We start from the raw sequence: 6,000 nt of genomic DNA on the forward strand, positions 1-6,000 counted from the left end.
TCATTGCAGGATCAGGTAAGACTACTAGATGGGGCAGAGGTAGGATCAACCTAAGTAAACATAAGTATTTGAAAACTGTTGCTGAACTGAACTATTTAGGAATAAAAGTGTCTTTAAAACTAGCAATACTGTTCTGCTCTTCAAGCTTGACATTTTAAATCCTATGCTAATAGTTAAAGGATAATTTTCAAGAGTCTAATTTTTTTATGTTAAATTTCATAACAGTGTTATAACTTTCCTTTAAAATATAATTGCTGTTCATGAGAGAGACAAGGTGGGTGTGAGATAAGATCTTTTATTGGACCAACTTCTGTAATGATACTGTTAGCACATTCTTCTAATTAATATGTTAAAAGTTATAGGGGGAAGGGGCGAATATAATTTCTCTAGTTTCAAGTACTGTGGAATTAAGGTCTACCCAGCAGCATTATTGATTTCGGAGTAACTAACGTTTTTCCGAAATAACAAAGAGTGCATCTATGCCACAAGCCTTTATTTCAAAATAACGCTGGAGGACTTCTTACTCTGACTCGTGGTAACCCTCATCTCACAACGAGTAAGGAAAGTTAAAGGAAAAGCGTTCTTCCTTTGGCTTCCTGCTGTGTAGACAGCACCAAAAGTCAAATTAGGCTATTTCAACTTAAGCTATGCAATTGGCATAGCTGAAGTCGCGTAGCTTAATTTGACTTTAGCCCTGCTGTGTAGACATACATAGTGACAAATGGTAGAGAGGAATAGAAATACTGAGATTCAGCACTGGATATAATCAGAAGATCTGCTCTATCGAGGTCGTCTTCTGTAACTTGGAAACTCAAATTCCTTGTGCCATTTCCTCTCTTTACATGGGGGAGAATTGTTTTTAATGAAATGCTTTCCAGTTTCTTATGGACTTTGCGAGGTCTGACTCTTCACTGAATTTAAAGCACTTTGAGATGTGGAATGGAGGGCACTGCATTTATTATGTTTATTCATTATATTTATTATGTTTTGCTCTGCGTACAAACAGAAGATGATCCTTATGGGTGGCTATATCTAAGTTAGTACTAACATCTGCTATCTCAACACCCACAGATTTTGCAGAACTTCATATTCTAATCCAAACTTTGGACCCTATATTTAATTCACTGTCCCAATCTCTGATAAGAACTGGCTTATGAGACAGCCTAACTTTGAGGAAAAAATAGAATCCACTGAAGTCTGGAGGCAAAAATCACCTCTCCTCCCACCCTCCTCCACTCCTGGAGGTTCAGGATACACTCTGTGAATGTAAAAAGTGCCTTTGATAAACTGTTGGTTGTGATGGTCTGAGTACAGGACTGTCAGGAACTTCAGTCAGCTTTGACTCTAGCTCCTTGTGGGTGGGTTTCTTAACTTTTCTGCCTTGGCTTTCCTGTCTGTAATCTTGGCATATTAATACCCACTCTTATGAGGTATGAGATGCAAAGAAGTTCTATATGGATTAATTGTAAAGTGATCTGAGGATGCAGTGAAAGTGACACCCCATTATTGCAGAAATCCACCTACACAGATCAGTTTGGGGCTTAAGGACCTGCTCCAGCAATGACTTCAGCCTGTTCCTAACTTTATGCACTGTGGGTAAGCCCACTGGCTCTTAATAAGGCTACTCACAGTATGTGAAGTTAAACACATTTATAAGTCTTTGCAGGATCAGAACTTCAATGTGTAGCTTAGGCCAAGTCACATGAAAATTTTCAAACTTTGATGCCTAACTTTTATCACCCAAATAGATGGGCTAATTTTCAGAGGTAATAGCAATGTCAGTAATAAGCCTTTAGTAATATTCTGAGTTATGTGCTACCCTTTTGTAATGTGTAAGGGTTCTGTTGGTGACACAGAATCATAGAATCATAGGACTGGAAGGGTCCTCGAGAGGTCATCGAGTCCAGCCCCCCGCCCTCAAGAGAGAACCAAGCTCCGTCTACACCATCCCTGACAGATGTCTATCTAACCTGTTCTTAAATATCTCCAGAGAGGGAGATTCCACCACCTCCCTTGGCAATTTATTCCAATATTTGACCACCCTGACAGGAATTTTTTCCTAATGTCCAATCTAAACCTCCCTTGCTGCACTTTAAGCCCATTACTCCTTGTCCTGTCCTCAGAAACCAAGAGGAACAAATTTTCTCCTTCCTCCTTGTGACACCCTTTTAGATATTTGAAAACCGCTATCATGTCCCCCCTTAATCTTCTTTTTTCCAAACTAAACAAGCCCAGTTCATGAAGCCTGGCTTCATAGGTCATGTTCTCTAAACCTTTAATCATTCTTGTCGCTCTTCTCTGTACCCTTTCCAATTTCTCCACATCTTTCTTGAAATGTGGCACCCAGAACTGGACACAGTACTCCAGCTGAGGCCTAACTAGTGCAGAGTAGAGCGGCAGAATGACTTCACGAGTTTTGCTTACAACACACCTGTTGATACAACCTAGAATCATATTTGCTTTTTTTGCAACAGCATCACACTGTTGACTCATATTCAACTTGTCGTCCACTATGACCCCTAGATCCCTTTCCGCCATGCTCCTTCCTAGACAGTCGCTTCCCATCTTGTATGTATGGAACTGATTGTTCCTTCCTAAGTGGAGCACTTTGCATTTCTCTTTATTAAACTTCATCCTGTTTACCTCTGACCATTTCTCTAACTTGCTAAGGTCATTTTGAATTATGTCCCTATCCTCCAAAGAAGTTGCAACCCCACCCAGTTTGGTATCATCTGCAAACTTAATAAGCGTACTCTCTATCCCAATATCTACATCATTGATGAAGATATTGAACAGTACGGGTCCCAAAACAGACTCTTGCGGAACTCCACTTGTTATCCCTTTCCAGCAGGATTTAGCACCGTTAACAACAACTCTCTGACTACGGTTATCCAGCCAATTATGCACCCACCTTATCGTGGCCCTATCTAAGTTATATTTGCCTAGTTTATCAATAAGAATATCATGCGAGACCGTATCAAATGCCTTACTAAAGTCTAGGTATATGACATCCACCACTTCTCCCTTATCCACAAGGCTCGTTATCCTATCAAAGAAAGCTATCAGATTAGTTTGGCATGACTTGTTCTTCACAAACCCATTCTGGCTATTCCCTATCACTTTATTACCTTCCAAGTGTTTGCATACGATTTCCTTAATTACCTGCTCCATTATCTTCCCTGGGACAGACGTTAAACTGACCGGTCTGTAGTTTCCTGGGTTGTTCTTATTCCCCTTTTTATAGATGGGCACAATATTTTCCCTTTTCCAGTCTTCTGGAATCTCCCCTGTCTTCCATGATTTTTCAAAGATCATAGCTAAAGGCTCAGATACCTCCTCTATCAGCTCCTTGAGTATCCTGGGATGCATTTCATCAGGACCTGATGACTTGCTGACATCTAACTTTCCTAAGTGATTTTTAACTTGTTCTTTGTGTATCCTATCTTCTAAACTTACCCTCTCTCTGCTTGTATTAACTACGTTAGGCACACCTCCAGACTTCTCGGTGAAGACCGAAACAAAGAAGTCATTGAGCATCTCTGCCATTTCCAAGTTTCCTGTTACTGCTTCTCCCTCCTCACTGAGCAGTGGGCCTACCCTGTCCTTGGTCTTCCTCTTGCTTTTAATGTATTTATAAAAGGTCTTCTTGTTTCTCTTTATGCCTGTAGCTAGTTTGATCTCATTTTGTGCCTTTGCCTTTCTAATCTTGACCCTGCATTCCCGTGTTGCTTGCCTATATTCATCCTTTGTTATTTGTCCTAGTTTCCATTTTTTATATGACTCCTTTTTTATTTTGAGATCATGCAAGATCCCCTTGTTAAGCCAAGCTGGTCTTTTGCCATATTTTCTATTTTTCCTACACAGCAGAACTGTTTGCTTTTGGGCCCTTAGCAACGTCCCTTTGAAATACTTCCAACTCTCCTCAAGTTCTTTGAGTATTCTCAAAACATATTGGAAGGCAAGGAAGGGATGTTTTCTTCCAATACTTCCCTTTTACACCCTTACTGGACTCCATCAAGGTCAAATTCCTGAGGGCATGTCATGGTAGAGCTGAAGTGGCTTTTAGAATTAAGCTGGAAAGGGGCTGGGCTTTAGGGTAGTACTGTCCATAACATGTGGACAGGAAACTGTAACTTACCTTTCAGGGATAGCTAAATTTTCTGGGGTCTACACTGGCCAAAGCTGCATCCCAGAATTAGGATGAAGCACCAGTATCTCAAAGCCAACTAAGCACCAGTTCTCCTGGCCCTGTGCCACTGAAGCTGTGTGGTCACTGCAGCTGGGATTGAGCCTCCCAGTCTAGGTAGATGAACTTGAGTTGCCAGTGCGAGCACTAGCGCACTACAAATGGCTGTGTAAACATTTCAGCAGTGATGAAGGCATGGTCTAGACACCTGAGTTGGGACTCACACTGGCCTGAGTCTTTGGCGGTGCCACAATGTTCACAGAATTAGTTTTGGCAGCCCATTGTGAGCCTCGCTAGCACAATTCTGTCTGACAAAACCATGTCCCAGGTGCAGCATAGAAACACCTTTGAGGTGCAGTGAAAATCTCCTCTTACATGGCATTTTGCAGACTTCTTGTTCTTTTAAAATAAAAGTTTCTCCCCCTCCCCTTGTCCTAGCGCAGTGCTCCATTTTCTATCCATGTGTGGCACTTCTGATAAAGTGATCCACACTTCTGTGGCTGAAGAGCTATATTTTGATTTGAAATGACATAATTAGGAATTAACCAACAGCAGTTCTCTTCACACATTCAGTGAGAATTGCTTACAGCAAACAAATCTAGCCAGAGTCATCTGCAAGATGTGTTAATTCATCTTTACAGTTCTTGAAGTCACACATTTTCAGACTGGCATTTATTTGAGTCTGACAGACAGGTCCTCAGTGACCACTGCTCAGTGACTTCTTTTCACTCCATGGGCTTTCAATAAAACAAGATTTATGATCAGAGTTCTACAGATGTTGTAATATAGATAGACTTAACAGCGTTTGCGTGGGGGTTGGATGTACATCCCTCTACAGAGTCAGGGTTAAGACAAGGGTTTCTGTGCCTTCAAATAGATACTAAGTTGCGTGTGTGCTGGGTAGGTTGTAAGGAGAATCTGCCTCTAATTTTCTAAGGTTTGAGACCTACACCTGCTTTGTTTTATTCAGAATTTTTTTGGTCCCTCTGCTATAGAAAACCCAGTATTTTCCTGATGTGGTTGTAGCAGGCCATGTTGTACCCCACTGCCTTGAGCTCAGCAGTTGATTAGTTTTTATATTCTTACCTAAATCCAAAGAAAGTATAGATGCCAACAGTAAACTAGAGGTGGAAAATAAGGAGTGTTTTAAATGTTCTCAGTGAATTTACTTTTTAATTATTATGTGGGGGGAACAGCTAAACTGAGCTTCATGGTGTAGGCTTACTTCTGAGTTCACGCAAAAGTGTGATGTGAACTGTCACTTTAGGCTTTGCCTATTCCCACTGTTCAGCCAGTCAAGAAAAGGTTATTGCATATGAGAGGGGGTAGTGAGGTGGTTATGTGTGACTTAAATTCAGTTTCACTCTCATATGTGACTTCAGTCCAGGATTTGAAATCACATCTCCAGAGATGTGATACTTGGTATATTGACCAACAGGACCACATATTCCTCAGAACATTGTACTTTAAAATCATAAAGATTTCTCACAAAGTATGTGTCCTGTAACTAATGACCAAGAGGGAATTCTCCTAATTGATCCAATAAGGTGTCTTTTATTTGTGGTGTACAGCAGATTTTAAAATAAAGTACTGTGAGTGTGGATTCTGCACACATTTCAATACAAAAAAGGAATTTACCTACAAACAATAGTTTCAGTGCTCCATGCTAAGTAAGCTAATATTAATCTGTGTGGGGAGGGGCTAGGAAAGCGCTATGGATAGAGTTAGTTTAAATTGGAAGAAACAGTTAATTTTAAAAAATTGCAAATTTTGTTTTGAGGTTTTTAAAAAGATTTTAAAAATATTTCCAATCT

Source organism: Pelodiscus sinensis, chromosome 1 (assembly GCF_052426305.1).
Source record: "Pelodiscus sinensis isolate ZL-2025 chromosome 1, ASM5242630v1, whole genome shotgun sequence".
NCBI classification, from domain to species: Eukaryota; Metazoa; Chordata; order Testudines; family Trionychidae; genus Pelodiscus; species Pelodiscus sinensis.